This window comes from Mandrillus leucophaeus, unplaced genomic scaffold, assembly GCF_000951045.1.
Source record: "Mandrillus leucophaeus isolate KB7577 unplaced genomic scaffold, Mleu.le_1.0 Scaffold355, whole genome shotgun sequence".
Lineage (NCBI taxonomy): Eukaryota > Metazoa > Chordata > Mammalia > Primates > Cercopithecidae > Mandrillus > Mandrillus leucophaeus.
The window spans coordinates 1069914-1074893 of NW_012103754.1; positions in this window are offsets into that span (position 1 = coordinate 1069914).

A 4980-nucleotide genomic window follows, 5' to 3' on the forward strand; every position below is an offset into this window, starting at 1 on the left:
GGGCACCGTGCTCATTCGATGGGCTCCTGGCCTCATCCTTCCCTCTCCCCAGTAACAGGAGGCAGCTGGGGCACCCTGCTCATTCGATGGGCTCCCGGCCTCATCCTTCCTTCTCCCTAGTAACAGGAGGCAGCTGGGGCGTCCTGCTCATTCGATGGGGCTCATCAGAGAAGAGTTCCATCTCTTTTTCTCCTCTCTGGATGGTAGGAGGCAAATATCATGAATACAGGTCACCTCTGTAGACCTCAAGCTGTCCCTCAGGTGGACTGTCCCAGGATCTAGACTGAGGGATGTGGGGTGGAGGAAGGGAGTTCTAAAACACTCACCAGGCAACCAGAAAGAAGCCATTCGCTTCTCTATCAATTGTTGGTAATAATATTACATTTCAATCTTCATTCGTGTGAGTTCGATGGGTTTTGAACTCAGGCTTCAACTTCCCCCAGCGTAGAGGAAGAGCCACGTATCTGAAGGAGTAGAATTTGGGGGCCAGAACGACGTGTGCACAGACCTTTGGCTGAGTGAAGAAGTGTGACTTCAAGCCTCAGGTAGGACCATGTAGGGTTTTTATCTTAGTGGACGACTGCAGTTGTGATGCTCAGCGACGGCTGCACTGGAGGGGCCAGCGGGTGTCCAGTTGTGGTGGCTCAGCTGCGGCAGTCTGCACTGGAGGGGCCAGCGGGTGTCCAGTTGTGGTGGCTCAGCTGCAGTGGCTGCACTGGAGGGGCCAGCGGGTGTCCAGTTGTGATGGTTCGGCTGTGGCAGGCTGCATTATAGGGGTCAGCGGGTGTCCAGTTGTGGTGGCTCAGCTGCGGCAGGCTGCACTGGAGGGGCCAGCGGGTGTCCTGTGCCTTGGGGACAGGGTGGCTGTAGCATACGGGCATGGTCAGGAGCATCAGTAAATAAGGCACACTGACGAGCCTCAGCAGGCACAGCTGAGCAATGTTAGGAAAGAACAACTTCCTCCGTCTCTCTGGCATACACAGGTTATAAAAAATATTGCTACTTTTACTGTGTTTCTTAGCCAGGAAGCATAGAATTTAAAATTCAAAGAAAGCATGTTTCCATCTGTTCCACATCTCACATTAAAACTGAACGCACACATTACATTTAGTGGAGCTGTGATTTGAGTGACTGTGGATTTCTCTCTAGAAACCAGCACATGAAGGTGAAGCTTGAAAGTGTTAAAAAAAAAAAAAAAAAAAGGAGAACTGTCAACCAAGAATTCTGTCCCCAGCAAAAAAATAATCCATCCAATGAAGGCAAAATAAATTTAGTTTCAGATGAAGCAAAACACAGAGAATTTTTGTTACTAACAGACCTGGCCTAGTGAGTGCCTTTATACGGAACTTGTTTAGCATGAGTGGAATGAGTGCCAGGGTAAACTTGGATATTTAGGAATGAGGAAAGAGAAGTGGAAACAGTAAGTATCAGAACAAATATAAAAGACTACTTCTTTTTCTCTTAGTTATTTAAAATTTGTGAGCATGGAAAGGAAAATTTATACTGTTTGGCGTGGTTTTCAATGTACATGGATGTAAAACACCTGACATCTGTGACAGGGGTCGCTGGGGAGGACTGTGCAGCTGCAGGTTTTCCACACTCTACAGGAAGTGGTGTCACATCTGTGACAGGGTCGCTGGGGGGTACTGTGCAGCCGCAGGTTTTCCACACTCTACAGGAAGTGGCGTCCTATTCCAAGCCAACTGTGAAAGATTGCATGTGTCTAGTGCAATAATTAGAGCAGCTGTTAAAAGAATGATTCAAAGAGATATAGCAAAATGCAATACAAATTTAGATGGACTACTAAAAAGACTTAATCTGAAAGACCAAGGAACAGAAACAGAACAGATACATAGAAAAAAATGGTAATTTTAAACCAAATTGTATCCATGATGACATGTTAATAATTACACATTATATATTAATAAATAATTTAACTAAAAGGAGACTGAGTGAATAAAAACAACCCCGGTACTGTTTTCAAGAGTCACGCCTTAAAATTAAAGATACACATAGGTAGAAGTTCAATAGATGGCAAAAATCATACCATGGAAACATTAAGCACGGAAGACTGGATGGCTATGTTAATACCAGATAAACAGACTGAATGCAAATAGTATTACCAGAGACAAAGAAGGGCATTTCATAGTAATAAAAGGAAAAATTATCAGGAAGGCAAAAGTTACCAGTGTATAATTATGATTACATGAAAAGTGAAGAATTAAAGGGAGAAATAGACTTTTTCACAAAGCAGAAGACTTTAATACTCTTCTCTCGGCCATTGATAAAATAACTAGAAAAAAAAACCTAAGACCTAGATGATCTTCAAGTACTGCCAGTCCCATGAGCCAACCAACATCCATGTAACACTGCACACAACAATTGCACATGCTGTTTTCAAGGGCACATGGGGCATTCGCTGAGGGGATGGCTGTCATCCCGCGGAGGGAGAGGAAGGGCAGGTGTGAGGCTGGAAGCTGCGGCAGGTGCACTTCTGGGAATCTTTATTCCGAGTTGAGATGGAACTGGATCTGTGTTCGGAGCAGAGGTGGCCTGCACTTGTCTCTGAGAAGTGATTCGAGGCAGGGCTGCTTTTCTATTTGTGTTACTAATCATCCCCTCTCCATTATTGGACATAAACTAGGGAAGGAGAAGAATCATTCAGTGAGTCAAACTCTTGACTTGCCTTCCCCAGCTGAAAAGCACCACTGTGCAGAAGCAGTGTCTCCAAGGGTGGAGGCAGGGAGGGAGAGCATTTCCTGTTAAAATTCCCCAGAAGTACTTGTTAGTGCCCACGTACTTGGGTTTTACTTTCCAAGATTATGACATGCCCGATGACTGAGAGCCTGCTCGTGCTGGGAAAGAAAGGATCTTGGTGTTCTGATTATTCTTCCTAATGACGGGTCTAAATCAAACCGTAATGGCTGTATTTCTACCAGACTGAGGGGGAGTATTTTAGATCAGTGCTATTCAACTTTATTGCACTTAGAAATCAATAACATCTAACATCTGCAGATCTCAAAAATGAATGTGGCCTCAACTATCAGCAACACTTAGTCCCTGGACGAACCAGAAGACTGGCCAAGCAGCTCTGGTGCGTCCTCACGTTCCCTTCCTCTCTGCCTGCCCAGACGCCTACACACTGCACCTGCATCTGGATTGGTCCACAGGGAAATTCTGTGGGTTGAGAGAACCCTGCTGTTGTGGGCACAGGATGTGAGGCCACAGGGGTACTTTCTGTTGCTTTTGGTGGCTAGGGTGACCTCAGAGCCCATCCTCATCTTTCCTGTCCTTCATCGTCAACCCCAAGGGCCTCTCTCCTCAAAATTTCCTTCTGTCCCTCTCTGGGAAAGGTCTCTGCCTGCTCTGAGCATTCTTGGACTTGCTCTGCCCTCCTTGGGGTTCGTTCTGATATGCCTTGGTTTCCCTCCCTGCCCTCTGCCACCTGGATCTCTGCGAAGAATGCCTGGCCTGAGTCCTCCTGGAGTCGGGGTGCCCAGTTTTGCCAGGTTGTGTCCTGGCAGCTGCACTTCACTGGACCCGGGTCCCCGGTTCCGCCAGGCTGTGTCCTGGCAGCTGCACTTCAGTCTTCCCCCGTTCTCGTTCCTGGTGGCCATGGGGAGGATGTTCGTCCCTGCCATGCCTCCAGGAAGGGCATATCACCGAAGGTGGTTCAAGTTTTTATCCAGGAAGTTTTGGGGAAGTCTTGGGAAGCAGAAGACCCTTGTCTACCGGGAAAACCAACACTCAGGTTAACGTGAGTGCGGATCTGCTGGGAGCCAACGTGTGGAGAGGGGTCTTGTGGGGAAGGTGAAGGCAATGAGGATGACAGTAGGGAAGAGAGCTGGAAGGGGCAGAAAGGTGGAGGGGAGAAACTGGGGCAGATGTGGGGCTAGAGAGAGATGGGAAAGAGATGGCAAACTTCATAGAGAGAGAGGAGCAAGGGAGAAAGGAAGAGAGTCTGACCTTAGACACACTTTGAACATCTGGACCCAGCTGTCGTCTCACGCCTCCCCAGGAGCTTTGCATTATTTGAGCCAACAGACTCATTTCCCTTTTTACTTAAAATCATTTCAGTTGGGTTTTCCATCCCCTGCAGCACACACATTTCCCGTTCCTGCTCTGCAGGGTGCAGCCCAGCACCTGCACCTCCTGCCACGTCCCACACAACCTGACTCTGCCCCTCCCCAGGCTGGTTTCCTGTGATTGCACCTGCCTCCACCCAGATGCCCTTCCTCCTTTCAGGACCTCCCTCCAGGTGGACCTCCCACCCAGGCCGACCTCCCCGGAGTACCTCCCACAAAGCTGTGCTTCCCACCCAGGTGGACCTCCCATCCATGTGTCTCCCCTTAGTACCCCCCACCTAAGTATACCTCCCACCCATCCAGGTGTATCACCCCTCAGGACTTCCCACATAGGTGTGCCTCCCACCCAGGTGGACCTCCCCTCAGTACTTCTTACAGCTATACCTCCCACCCAGATGTACCTTCCACTTGGGTACCTCCCGTCCTGATGTACCTCTCACTCAGGTGTATCCTCTATCCAGGTGTGCCACCCACTCAAGTGGACTGCCTACCAGGTATATACCTGAGGTACCTCGCAATCAGGTGTTCTTTTCGTCCAGGTGGACCTCCCACTCAGGTGTGCCTCCCTCTCAGGTCCTTTGCACTCGGGTGTACCTCTGCCACACCTTCCAGCCTGAGCCTCCAGCCTTCCGAGTTCCCCACCACATTTGGTCAGAAGCATTCCTTCTTGGTAGCCCAGGACTGGGTACAACATGAATTGTGTAGAAAGTGCTCAGTCCATGAGGATGGACTGGACCCTCCCTTGGCATTGTGTGGGATGTTGTATTAATTGGTGCGAGCTCTTACCCGTCATATACTTTAATATCCCAGAGGGGGAAATTTGGGGGGCACAGAGGGTTGTCCCTGTTGTAATGGAGTGAGAGTGAACGGGGAAATTCGGGGGGCACAGAGGGTT